Below are 14,990 nucleotides of genomic sequence, written 5' to 3' on the forward strand. Positions count from 1 at the left end.
ATAACTACAGCTTTATAAAAGATTACTACTTAAGGCTACTCACTGAGACAAGAAAATGAGCCGTGGTTGTGTTGTGGATTATGTTATTGGTGTTGTCCTTCAGAAAAAAATCTGAAGTACCAATCATGATACACCAGAGAACAGACACTGCATGTAATGCCAATCCGAGGTAATATGCCCAGGGATATATAGGAGGGTCAATGAGTCTACTGTATTACTGGGTATTAAAAGGTGGCGATATCCTTTGAGAACAAAGTGGGTTAATAGATATTAAGGCCTTTCTGTTAACAGTTCAAACAGAACAGTTCCTGTATGCTAGGTGCTAATAGAGCCTGTCTCTTTATGGCAGAAGATTGTGGACAGTAAGTAATGTAGAGAGAATATGTGCTCTTCAGCACAGTTCTGCTTATATGTTGTGTATTTGATAGTATATCATGTAGTAGAATTGAAGCAATTTTATTGTTATATATGGTATCTGTATTCGTTTAGCCAAACTGGTGCATGGAACAGACTAGTTTTGGATAGAAATAAATCTTGAATATTGTTTGGCAAGCAGTAAAAATAAAACTCTTCGGTGGAAAATAATATGTGTAAACTTCAAAAGACAAAAAATGCCCAGTATCTCACTGAGCGACCAAGTTCAATGATGGGTTTTAGAATTACGTTTAATCAGACAACATGAAAGGAAATGTGTGACATTTCACTGAAGCTGAGGGCAACATAATGCTTTTTTGAAAGTCTGTGTGGTTATTTATACAGTGTACTAAACTGCTAACAGTAGGCATTTTTTAGACATATAACAAAATATACATTTGTTCCAGAAGATTATTAGAAAAAAAAACCAACAGCTTTAAAAAAAAACTTCTCAAGACCCTTATCTATTTCTCTTAAATATCCGTTACTTCTTCTCTCAGTCATACTTTCATTCCTTTTTCTTTTCTTTCCCCTATCCCTGACTGGTGGTTTATACTCCCTATATACTATCACACCTCTCTTCACCCTTTCCAGTCTTGTACCTACAAAGCTAATCTGCTCCAACTTCATAGTTTTTCCTTCCATTTCCAATGCAAGGCCATCTACTTTTCCTCCTGGCAGAGCTGCCTTGCAGAATGCTCCCAAATCTTTGGCAGATTTTGACCTTTGAATTTCTAGCGTGGAGTAGTCTGCAGAGCAAGAGCATTATTGGCATTGTAGGGTAATAATGCTCAGAATAAGGTCATATACCTATATCTAATCTGAAAAGAGTTACAACGTATTGTAATATGAGTCAGCTCTTGCAACTTTTATTTGACAGGCAGAAAGAAGTCATGGAACTTTGGGAGTTTTTATGTAGCGCGTTGGGTACCTTCAACCAAATCAATCATGTTTTTCCCCCAGTTCTTAAGTTTTGACAGCAGATGACTGATAGTTATATAGATATTAGCAATTCCAAGCAATTTGTATAATTCAACTGATGTATGTATGCAAAAATCCTGGAGTTGTTATACACCTGTTTGTAGAAAGTAAATTTCACTGCTGCAGACACAAACTGATTTTCTCCTTACTTGTGTTCCTGTGTCGAGCAGCCAGAACTCACAGGCAGCTGTTTCAGAATAGTGTGGATTTATTTGTGAATAGTGTGAAAAAATTAATCAGCTATTATTGGCACTCCATCACATAGAAATTCTCTCTCCCTTGCTGACAGAATAGGTTGACAGAGCCTTTCGATGGTATCCATCAGTTAATTTTATCAGTCATGGTAATATGATTATAAACTACTAATGTTTTAACAATGAATGTATTATTATAGAAATGAAACTGTACAGTGGTTATTTAACATTTTTAATTTGTAATTTATTTAGAGTAATAAAAGAGAAATAAAATTATGTTTATCATTCATCCGTCATTAAAGAGGAGCAGTGTTACCAGTTTGATCAGGCTATACATTCAGCCATGTAGGGAAGTTCATATATGCTATCTTTGGGCTTGCTTAAAACACCCTTGTAAACTGTATGTTATTCCTACCCTAGGCAAAAAGTCATTCTTCTGACATTGTGATTGATAAATTGTAGACCTTTGTTTTAAAATATTTCTTATTCTCGACCTGGATTAAAAAGTAAAATTTAAAATCTCCAGTCCTGAGAGTCAGAAATATTGGATTGTAAATACAGGAAGAAGCTAAAATTAATATTGTTCTTATTAAGAAACAGGTAAAATAAAATTCATAGCATGTAGTATATTTTGTGGGGTTTAGTTCTCATCTTTTTTTTGAAATGTAAGGGCCGTTGTTTTCTGGCTTTGATATTGCAAAAGATCACAGTCATCCTTTGTGGAGGAGGGAAGAAATTTGCAATACATGTTCAAAAACAGGTGTCCATTGTCCCCACATAGTCAGCAGCAAGCACATTTCATCTATCGCGTGTTTGGTTTAGTAAATAATTGACATATTTGGTGACTGCTGCTTAATAACAGATTTTTCATTATTCTTGTTTAACAAAGACAATTCAGGTGATATGACATAAATTAGAAGAATGTGCAAATGAAGCAGTAGTGCAGGAGAAGGGTGGCCAAACTATGCTCTGCTGTGAATGATTGTGACCAGGAGTTTGGCTCCATGACATGTAGAGGAACTAAATGCATATTAGACTTTAAATTAGCTTATGACCACACAGTATTACCATTGTTTACCCTAATAGCTATTATAAAACTACTGTGGTTTCTTTTTATGTTAGCATTTACCATATTATATCTGAAAGTGTGTAATGTACCTTAGATGAAATAGCTAAATGAAGGGTTCCTTGGTTTTGGAAGGGTTAGTTTTGTAAAAGCTGAATTTATGAGCCTTCAAAAAGAAATGAGCCTGTGATTTCTGAATGTTCTCTACTAATCACAATAATCTTCCCTTACTTTATGATTTCAGTCTTTCATTGCAATCTAGAAGCAGCATGGAAGTACCTTCATTCCTTGTGCTCACAGGTTTTGTCATTGCCTGTTAAAATTCGTGTGCATATAACTGCAGGCTTGGATAAAATAGTTCATTTGAGTGTTCACACTACCTGAATTCTTTAATGAGGTCTTTCCTTAGATTAGTTTACCTGTTCTTTTCCCCTTCCCACAGTGCAAGTGTGAACTTCTGGTAAACTATATAGTAACATTTAATAGTGTAAAGATTTTTTTTTTATTTTGACTGTTTTGATTATCGTGTTAAGACTATTCAGAGTAGTATATTCTCTGACTCATGCTTACAAAATTCTGTGCCTCAAAACCTCATTTTTCTTTTTTTATCGATCTTGTGTTAGAGACAGCTTTGCATTTTTTAATGTGAGATCTCTGACACAGATTTAGATTCTGTACTGCTTTGAGGTATGCTAGTTATGCAACCTAATTTTGCAAAATGGTTCTGTGTTTGTACTTCCCTGGGGTTTCAGTTTAGTTGTCATCTATCATTTTAGCACCGTGATTGATTACTCTCTGGTGTTTAATTTATCTGCTGCAGCTTCTCAGCTTTTTCTTCAATTGGTAAACACATACTTTTCTAGACACATTTTCAAATGATGTGTTTTCCAAGTGCCCCAGAAGTCATGTAATCATATTTTCCTCAGCTAGGAATTGAACCATTTCAGCCATTTAATGATTTCAATAAATTATTGGCTGATTCTTTGTCTATTACTTGGAAGTTTTGCACTGGAAATCTATGTTGTATTTTCCATTTTTCAATGTTATTGTATATATTTATTCTGAAATACAAATGTCTTTATCAACTGTTTGTCTGTCCACCACAAAACAGTGAAATTAATTAGCACCTTTTTTAAGCATAGAAGCCAAATGCATGGGCTGATGCTGCTGCAGTAGATTTCAGCCACCTTTGCATATTAGGTTTTAAAACCGGAACATTTATTGCCTTAATTTGATCACTGAAATTTCAAAAGCCAGCTTCATTCAGTAGGGTTAACATGTGCTTGTTTTCTTGTCTTGTGTACTGTGTTCCTGTACTGTAAGTTGATATTTTTAAACATTGCATTAAAGATCAACTTGACTGTGATTTTAAATCAGGCTTTTTCAGAGTAACATCAAGTTTCCATTTAAAAAGGGGAATTTTTTTTGCATAAAATCATACTGTGTATACACATGGCAGCAGTTTCACACAATTACTGAGCTAGTATAATGAACTACTTCTGTGATTCACATATCAAAGGAGTTTTAATGTCAGATTCCCTTTTCTCCTGCAGCTTTTATTATGGCTGTATGTTATCCATGTTTTTTGAATGGTGATGTTGAAAATTTGTTTTGATTGTTTTCTACTTTATCGTTATTGACTGTATTTCATATTTGTGATTAAAATCTCTCTGTAATAAGAATTATACTTTGTCATCATAATGCAGCTTTTCTGACGTTGGTAAATGCTATTGTAGTCCTGTCCCTAAATATAATCAAACAAAATGAGTAGTCATCTGCAGTGTTGCTTGCTTTTTGGGGGCAGTTTGGTGTTCTTTTTATTTTTTTGTGAGAGCGAGATTTAATCTGTATTTACCTTTTGTTTGTAATTCGTAATCTCTTTGCACAATCCTTTTTTTAAGGGCTATCAGGTTAGCTTTGGATATGTATCTTAGTAATTCCTGGTAGCAAAAGTCCAGCCCACATTTCATTAGGGAATTGGAGATAGCCAGTTCTGTCTGTTCTTTCACTGTGCTTGTAGGGAGTTAGAATTTGGTTAGGAACTAAGAGGACAGACTTTCTTCTCCATTCCACTATTTCACATTTATGGTATAGGAAGGTTAACTAAAAAAATAACTAATACAATACGGATGATTACATACATACAGTTTAAGGTGACTCCCCAGAATGGAGTTAGCTCAGGAGCATTGTTTGGCAGTTTTGGATCCTCTCAAAGTACAAGTTTGTTCTTCAATGATAATTTTCTTTGTTTCTTTGTTTCAAATGTTTGCACTATAAAGCTGATTTTGAAGACACATAGCCAATAAAATGTCGCATTTTGTCAACTCTTCTTATGTGAATGAAACTCATTTCAAACCAATTTAGTCAGAAAAAGATGCAGCTTAGACCTGTTTGTAATCTTATCTTTAAGATACTAGTATATTGACGTTTATCTCTGAAAATGCAAACAGAATAGGAAATTCAGTTAATCGCTTTCCCATGTAAACAACAATTTTTTGTTTTAACATTACCAAAGTTAGCACATAAAAATGTATTTTATTATGTTAATCTACTATGTTCATTGTGCTATCTGACGTGCATGAAAATGGTTGCTGCAGAATTTTTCTTGCAATAAATAATTCAAATTAGGAATTAAGTATATTTGGGAAAACATGATTCCTTGGATGAGGATTTTTGGGATGAGGCAAGGATGTATTTTAGAACAGCTAGAACTTAGGACTGATGAGGAGTGCACTGGAATATATCAAATCTGTTAGCAGTGTATCTGCAGTGTGCTTCTGCTGCTATACCTTCAGTTTTATACTGCAAGCCAAAGAGCCAAAGATATGGTTTTGCTGTGAGAGGAGCCTCTTCTCATGGGCTCTTACAGCAATGTTGATTGATGTAGTTCATAATCATAACTCTTATAGCTATACTACTAAGTGGAATGACAGTGATTTGAGCTGAAGGCACAAGTTTTTGACCAAAGAACATAACATATAGGCCATGCATCTTGTTCTTGCCAGTTAAAAAACTTTAGTTAAGCCATGAAAAATATTCATATTCTGCTTTTTCTGTGAGCCATATATTTGGGAGTTTTTCTCATTACTGCCTGATTCTATGAGTCTTTCATTCTCTCCAAAAATCTCAAGGTTTAGAAGTATATTTTTTTTGTTGAAAAGTGAGATTTTCTCGCAGTCAGGTGGATGCAGGAGCTAGAGCTTCCATGGATAACTCCCAAACATTAATTGCAAGGTCTGGCAATATTGTGATAAATGTATGATAGCCTGGAGGTCTCTGCTAGTGCTGTACATCAGTACACTTTGATCTTTCACATAATAGCTCTCCAATAGCTTTTCATTTCTAACAGAAATAGTGCCCAGACTGCTTTTATACCATAAGCCTATTTCACTCATCCTTATAAGCTGTGATGCCAAGTCAGAACATTTGTTTTAGGAAGAAGGATGAGGAAAAAGGAATAAGGTGTCATTTATACTGTGCAGCCTTAACCATTTTTTTTATGGAATTTTGCTCATAGGAGCATGTCTCTGTTTGAATCTTTAGTTTAAATTAAAAGCTTAACACCAACAGAGTTTATTTAAAAATCTAATTTTACTTCAGTGATAATAATTTTAAGAACTTTAAATTGCACTAAACCTTTAGTTAATCATCCACTAGCTATTAAACTGTTAATAGTTTATCCTGCAGATAACAATGATTCCTTTTGGAGAGTTATGGTCTGTTGGGCAAATATGCATTTAGGGAGGTTCTAAAATGGGAATTATATCTAATCTTTATAATTATGCACTTAGACATTTCTTAAGGAGAATAGAATCAGTAGCTTTTAATATATGAAGCCATATGCTCCTCAGAAAGATGCAAATGTTTGCAGTGCACAGCTATGCTTTCAATATAGAATTGTTGCCTCTCAGTTGCTATATTGTTATTTTTGTATTTGCTCTGAAATTTGACAGTTTGTGGCCTCGGTGTCTGGAGCTATGACCTGTCGATGTAGACACTCCAATAGCACTCTGAAAAACCAGTCCATATTTCAATCTTTGTGGGCTAGTTCTATATCCATTTAAAAGGAATGAAACAATTTGAAACCTAACTTCCTTTAAAAAACATTCAGTAAAAGGTAGGTTATATGTCACTTATATGAAGCCATTGCTAATGCACAAGAGTTTTGCAAGCCCTCCCTCTGTTTGTTCTGGTTTTTCATGTATTTTACATATTTTATGTTTCTTTCAGAAGTAATAATTTTCATTTATATTAATAATCTGCTGAGTAGGCTTATTATATTAAATCACAACTAGAATTCTACACTAACTGCCTTTGAAGTGGAACCAGTTATTTTAAGCATGTGGGAAGTGGTGTGATACTATCCGACCTCTTCGTGGGTCGTACACAATGACTTTCACAGCTTTCTGGCATTTGCAAGAGTGTGATAGGTGTACTTTCCTATTTGTATGCTGGCTGTCCTTCATGGCTGATCAATAATGAGACTTCATTTCTTTCAGTCTCTTTGTGGCAGTACTAATAGGGATCACACTATTAAATTCTATCCTGAATTGGAAGGAAGTGTTTCTTGTACTTGTCAAGCATTTTTTATATGATTGTTGGAAGTACCGTTTTCATTAATTTATATCTTGTGTCACAATTTCACTGTTGTAGTCTGAAAAATAACTTCACATAACTAACTTTACTTTTAATTCATTCAGGAATCCTTTTTCCTGTGAAGTTTTGCTTCACTGCTTCAGAAGTACTTATGTAGACCCCCCCCAAAAAAAAGAAAAGGCATGCCAGGTATCTCATACTGAAATTTTCCAGGGATATGTTAATGGACATGAACAACTTAATTAAACCCTGTTGGGTATCTTTCCTTTTAAAAATTGATAGGGTGGAGCATAACAATTTTCCACAGGGTTTGGGATTCACTCCTGAGGTGAAATTGATAGTATTGTTACTGGCAGGAAAGGAATGACCTGATACCATCCTAGTATTGTGAAGACCTTGAAGAATGACAGAGCTATGTACTGCTGTTACTTACCATTAGACTTTCAGACTCTGAGGTTGAGCTGAGTATTGATTTGTTCAGCAGCGCATACTTCTTTAGAAGGTGCCAGTGTGTTGGTCTGTTAGATAAATGTGTTAATCAGTATCTAATTATTTTGATGTATGTTAAAAGAAACTGAGATTATATCTGTTTTTAAGTAACTATGGCTTAAAAAAAAAAATGGCTTGCTTGGTGTTTTCTAATCTTGAAAATACCTACACAAGACTGTGAGCAAATCCTGCAGACATCAGAGTTTCATGATGCAGTTTTTGCCAATATAAACTCTCCCTGCCTCTGCTATTCATTCTCCTGGGAAATTTTACAAGCCTGAATAATTAGGTGGGCCTAGGAAAGAGGAAAACTCTGATATAATTATCTTAATCTGCTACATACTACTACAACATCTAGTTCTATATTATTTCTCATTCTGCATTCTCCTTTCATTTTTTTGTTTCTGTTCCCATATGTCTCCCTATTTGGCAGCTCTACTTAAATCTTAGTTTCCTTTTTAGATATACCTTGACCACACTTATCTGGAAAAAATCCCTCATTTCCCAGTGTCATCTAATTTGTTTTCTTGTAGTTTCTGTAGTCCCTGATCTTCATAGAGGTGCTTTCAAAAGGATTACAGCAGGGATAAAGTACAGCTTCTTTCAGTTACATCTGCTGGAGTGCTTCAACTAGGTTGTGACTGAGCTTGCAAAGACGTGCTCAAGCTGGGACTCAAGATGGTACCCATTTATGTGATCAACAATGTATGTAGACATAGAGAAAGTAGTTGGTTTTATATGTACATGTCTTCCTCCTCACGCCTAGATATCTTACTGTCATACTATAGAACTATGAGGGAACCTGGAGTTTGTACCTATTCACTCTGTGTTTGTTTCCTTGGCATAAGCTCAGAGCTCTTTGGGCATCTCTTTATCCCAGTCAGCAAACTGTCGTTGTAGCTTTGCTTCTACTTATTCTTCCTTTTCTACATACTATGGGCATGGGGCTAGGTTTGCATTGCTTCATATAGAATACACTGATTTGCTTATAGATGATACATTAATACATTATCTCCATGACTTTTTGTTGGTTGTTAAACCCTTAGCTTTGGCATATAATGCTTTCTGGAAATTATCTGCCTATGGCATGCTATGTGTGATTTCTTTGAAGAGCTTCTGGTTCCTGCTGATTAGATATTCTACTAAGAGCTTAAAAAACCCCCTCATGTTTGTGTTTCTTCCCTTTCTTCTTGCATGCATGCATGCATGCTCTCAGTTTTGCTCTCTGTGTCTCTCTTGCTTTTTTTCTCTGTTTTGCTGGAACATTATGTCCTCAGTTGTCAAATAGCTTTCTCTCAGCTGAAATTCCAGTGCTGAATTGAAAGAAATCAACCAGAAGCTCTGGAAAATGATTCATTTTTATAGTGAAACTGAATTTTGTGAGTCTTAAGTGAAGAAAAATATACTATTAAAAATACAATATTAGGCTTGTGAAAAGGGATCTCTAACACTTAGGCTATAAAACCAAAAACATTATGATAAGATTATGAAACCTTTAGGGGTTATTTGAATTATATACTTGTTTCTATAGACTAAATAAAGCTGGTTTTTATTAATCTTAATTGTCCTTTTAATTTTTGCACTCTAAATTATCGGGATTACAGTATTTCTTCAATATTAGCTTCCCAGGAACACCGCCACCAAAGTGCAACTATCAGTCATCCGAGTGATACAGATACAACATTGAAAATAAATATGGATGATTAAACAAGTTGTTATTTTTTAGAAACAGCACATCCATTTCTGTGCAGTATCAACAGGAGATTTTAGAAAATGTGTACGGGGTTCAATAAGCTGTTGAACAGTCTATGTCTACTCACTAATAAATTGGGTTTGTGTGTTAATCTATTGGTCACTAAAGGAGAGACAGTTGCAGTTCATCATAGCTGCATGGTACAAGGAGAGCAGTTCATACACTAGAGCTGTATGTCAGTTGTGAATCAACTGTTGCTTAAAAACATCATGGCCGTGAGGACGCACTAAAAGTCTTCTCTAAGGAGTCTTCATAAAGTTGATGTTTGAAATATGGGTAAAAGCATTTCTATAGCACTCAACAGCCAAACTTAATGTGTGGCTTTTGGGAGGTGTATCAGCATACAGCATGCCTTCACTGTTCAGTCTTGTCTATTCCTAGGCATATATTCTGCTTACCAAAATGTTGCTTCATCAGTTTTCTAGCTTAGGAGTACAATATAAGTGCTGCCACAACTTCTTTAGCAGAAATTTATATGATGGGATAGTTGGGCAATTCATTTAACAACTTGAAAGTCACAGATTTAGAGTGACCAGAGCTGTGTCAGTCGATTTTGTACTATGGTGCGACTGCCTTATGGTGGTTATCTCAAACTTTGTTTAGAAATACTTTGCAGGAGATCTAGATGATGTTTATATGTAAGCTTTTTAAAAAGTTAATTGACACACGGTTAGTACTTCTAATGGGAATAAGTAGGAGGAGCAGATGAACTCTGGGTTCCAGTCACAATTGTAGATATCACAAACAATCCACACCTGACCAATAATAAGAAAAAAACCCACCAAAACTACAGAACAGGAGGTGTCAGAATGTTTCTAAATAAAAACATTCGTCAGCTGTCACACTGTTGACTTCTTAACTTCACTTATCATGTTTAGACTTGGTGTGGTGCCAGTAGAAAGAAGGATTTGCTCATATATTTTTCAGGGATCAGAATTTTTTTTTGCCCACATAGAAATAGTTATATAATGTAGTATGTGGAACTGGATAGAAAATACAGAATTAGGGAATTGTAGTGGTAACACAGAAGAGGAAGGAAGAAAAATCACAGTTATTTAGATTAAAAAAGATCTGCGTAGTAACTGCCTTCATTTAAGATAATACATATATTGTTAACTCTTACTTCTCTGAGTGGGTGAAATTTATTTGGCAAGAGATTGACATGAAAGTAATAAGAGTGAACAAGGTGAAATAAGAGTGATGTTCTTTGGTGAGTTAAGACACAATAGCAGTATGTGTAAGAAAAGAGCCCAAGAATTCCATTCTGAAGGCCGAATATTCATTTATTTAAGGCTTATATTATTTATGTACATCTGAAAGATGTGAAAAAGGTGTAATGGAAAGGATATTTGTTACAGAGATGTTAGCTATATTGGTAAACAAGAGCAATGGCAGCTTAGAGCTAGAAGAATGAAGGTACAGATTTTGTCAAAATACTAGTAAGCTCCTCTAGATGCCCTGATGAAAAATTACCACTAGTTGTTTGTTTCTTGTGGCTGCCTTGACCTCCAGTATATTTTTTTAAAAACTTCTGTCATTTTCACCCACAGTGTGAGTAGTCATTCAGAAAGCTTTACATTTTTCTTTTGGATTGTGCCTGGTTAAAAAATGTAGAAATATTTGGCAGTGACAAGTGCTGTCTGATCTGTAGGCAACAGTTGTTTTACTCTGAAATGATGTAAAATGCCATCTCAGATGTTTTCACAGTTAGGTGTCTGTGGTTTATATCGATGCTTGTTGACAGATTAAATGGTTTCAGGCGTGTTTTGGATGTGTATTTTTTGTACACCATTAGTGAACAATTGTAATTCATTTGGGGGTTTGGGAAACCAATAATGACACGTGCACTTCACTCAAGTTCAGTACCTTTATGGAAAGCATCCTGAAACAGCTTGACTATGTAAGAGAGTGTATGTATTTCTGTGTGTGAGGACTTGCCTATTTATTTTATACAAATGTCTTTTTATTGGTAAGCACAATCTTCTATCTCTCTTAAGGTTTTTCGGCAAGAGCTCATTCACAGTTTGGTTGCTGTGTCATTTTCTGCTGCTGTTGGGGCAGTGATGTTTCCCTGCTAGATGAAACTTACTGTTCCCCCTGGAACAATGAGTTCCAATACCTGACTTGCCTTACAAGAAACCTGATGTGAGTTTTGATGCTTTGCTTTTGAATGGAGTTTCATACGTCAGTATTGCTAGTTGTCTTACCACCTTGTGATAGGATCACTGACAAAATACTGTATAGTCCATAGAAAATTCACATGAATTTATGTAGTTCCTGTAAATTTAACATGTGCTCTGCTTTGGTTCTTTCAGTTTCCTTCGTTGTCTATACCTGATGCCTTATTAACTCATATGAACAAGGTATTTTTCACATTAGCAGTTCTAAAAGATCATAAATTATAGTCTTTTACAGAAATAGCAAATGCTTTGAGTAGTGCTCAACTATACTTCTCTTTTATGGAGGAAAGTCTGGCAGCTGCCCTGCTGATCAAACAGTGGGATCTGTGGCAAGGGAGTGATCCTATGCAGTGGGTATCCGCTGGCACAGCTCACAGCCTAAAGGAATGTCCACTGGAAAAATGCTGGCTGGTGTAAGAAAGTTCTGTGAGGAAAGATTCAGATGCTGTTTGCTTATAGCTTTTTCATGAAACTCTTATTTAATTTTCCAAGAGAGGTTGTTTCTTTCCTTCAGAGAAAAGACCACAATTCTAATACAATTAATCATCGTTGCTAGGTAGAATGGGAATTCTAGCTAGGTAAATCTTGCTAATAAAGAAGGTGAGTCAGTTCTAGAGGATCTTACTCTCTTATGTGGAGGGGGGGGGGGTTGCCCTCCTTGGTTGTTTTGGCATCGTTTCTCTTTTTTTCCTTTTTGGTTTTTTTTTCTTATTTATTTGTGCTTGATATGACAATATTCTTGGTGTTATGCATCTTACTGTGTATGTTCTTTACATACATTGTTTCTTTCTGTATTTGTTTATTGTATTTGGATGTGTAGGTCACTAGTAAATATTTGTTAGTTTCTATGTTGTCTAACCTTATGAGCCTTGAAACTTAAGACCTTGAAAATACCTTCAGGAGTTTTGCACGATCGTCATATGTGCCAGGATACCCTGTGCTTTGAGAAAGCTGGCTTGCTATTTCCCAGTCACCACTACTGAGACTGGCAGATGCCAAACGTGTCACATCCAGAGCAGGAAATCAGATAGCCTGTTGTAGTCTGCTTGGGTTTGCTCCTGCACTCTTCTCCCACTTACACTGTTTGTCTTTATGCCTGGTTTTGGAAACTTATTTTCTCTTTTGCTCACAGTGAATAACAGTTGTTCTCAGGACGAGCAATCAGTTCACCCCCAGGTTACCGTAATGCTGCTTTTGAAGCTAGCGATTGAGTGTTACTTCAGGAGAGCCCATTAGATGGCCCTTCCCCAGAGACTGAGCCTATCCGATTCAAAGCACTGTGTGATGCCTTTGAATTATAATTACTAAAATGCCACCCATTTATTCCAGTAGAGCTGTCAAGACACCTAGGTAATTTTTTTAAGCTTTTTAATTAAAGATGCATATCTGAGGTAGCCTAGCAGAGGAAGTTTGCCTAATTAAGTTCACCATTCTGTCAGTGACTGGCAATTAGTAAATATTTGGTTTCTTTAAGCCTGATTTCTGTAGGTAGGTGATTTAGATATTTATGATTATGGAAGAAGAGATTAGTTTATTTCCATGTCTGTTACTATGATGCCTACTTGGACTTTCCAGATCACAGTGCAGCTTAAACAAAGATATTGAAGGAATACAGAGTGGTTCACAAATGAATAGGTGAAACTTTGAATGTTTTTCCAAGGTGGTGTTTTATCTATTGGCTATGAGAATAAAAAAATTACCATCCCATTCAAAGTGGTTAAATTCTGTGATTCTTTAGACTTCTGTAGGTGGCACTTGAAAAGATGTGGGTTTATTTTTCAGATTTATTACTATGTTTTTGAAAGTCTTTTCACTGCAGGGCATGTTCATGGTCTCTTGAAACTTCAGTACATAAAAGAGAGAATAATGGTCTTTAATAGAATTGGGAATAATACGTAATAGCACTATATCAAAAGTCACCATATAGTGCAGTTGTTTTCTGGACAGTGTATAATTATCACAATTTCAGTGGGGGTAACAGGCTGTGAAAATGATCAATTCTTATTGCCTAGGCTGTTATTTTCTGTTCCACAATAAAAGTTATATTCATTCTTTATACCTAAATTAATATTTTATGTCAAAGCTTGAGGAACAAAGAAAGGGCTTTGGGCAGGGGGAAGAGATGAAGTTTATATGTATAATTGAAAACTGCGCTGAAAAGGACATTTTGGTTAATTCCAGTTGCCATAGTTACTTGCAAATAATTATGCAGTGTTATAAACACATAACTTTTTTTGCAGTCTTACTTCCACGCAGATAAGTGTCCAGCACTCAGTTATAATTAGGTATGTAAGAAGTAAATTATCAGCCTTGATCTTCAAATTCATCTTAGCCTACATATTTTACACCTGTACGTACTGCATTTTTATTGGCTTCACTGTGATTGTATTTCTAGGTTAGGCAATTCTGTCTGGTATGAATAATCTTATCAGTTCACTGTGGTAGTTTATTTCTGCCTCCACAAGTTTTATGGTAAGCTATGAAAGCTTTTAGAGAAACAGTTATGTTTTCCAAATAGCAACTATTTTACGCTGAGGAATGTTGCTCTTTTCTCTTAGGGTCTTTTTATATTGTGTGCCTAATTTCATTAAAACCATTCAGATCATGGAAACCACAATGATGAAAATACAGCCTGCCACGAAGGCTGGTCATAGGAGACCACTGTTCTTTTTTGCTTCATTAATAACAAATGTAGGTTTCTCTTAATAATAGTGTAATAGGTAATTTGATTGTTATATTTGTAATACCATATTAGCATCATGTGAAAAATAAGCAGATTAGATTAAACTTACAAGGTTTTTCTAAATTAAAACAACAACTCTGCCACTGTTTTGTTTGCATAACTGCCCTACATTGCCTGCCTCGGAACTGCACTGTACGTGTCATTGCAGAATTATAGAAGTGTAACAGATAGCTTAAAACTTACATTGATCACAATTCTGAACTTTAATTCTGAAAGGCTTTTGACACTTATTTATGAAGCATTTTCAGATAATTCTTTCTGTTCGGATATGTGTGAATTTCTTCACATTTGCAGGATTATTTTTATGATTTGTCAGAAATAGGTATTACAAGATATGTCATTTCATATCAGCCCTACTGGTTTCCTGTTTGTCCTTCGTATCATTTTTTTCATCAAGGCATTTCAGTATTGGGACAATAATTCACTATTTTTGTAATTAATACCTGTGGTAAAATATTTCATTTAACCATTTCATATGATTGTATTTCTTACATATGATAAGCATGCACTTTATAATCAGATTAATTGCTCTTTTCTCCTTCAGCATAACACAGAAATCTAGAATATAGTAATT

General features: G+C 35.2%; 1 protein-coding gene across 4 annotated transcripts in view; it reads left to right on the top strand.

Annotated features, from left to right (window-relative positions):
• Positions 1–14,990, top strand: part of SYT1 (synaptotagmin 1) — a 350,955-nt gene that overhangs the window by 121,101 nt on the left and 214,864 nt on the right. The window lies entirely within an intron of this gene.

This window comes from Cuculus canorus, chromosome 1 (genome assembly GCF_017976375.1).
Source record: "Cuculus canorus isolate bCucCan1 chromosome 1, bCucCan1.pri, whole genome shotgun sequence".
NCBI lineage: Eukaryota > Metazoa > Chordata > Aves > Cuculiformes > Cuculidae > Cuculus > Cuculus canorus.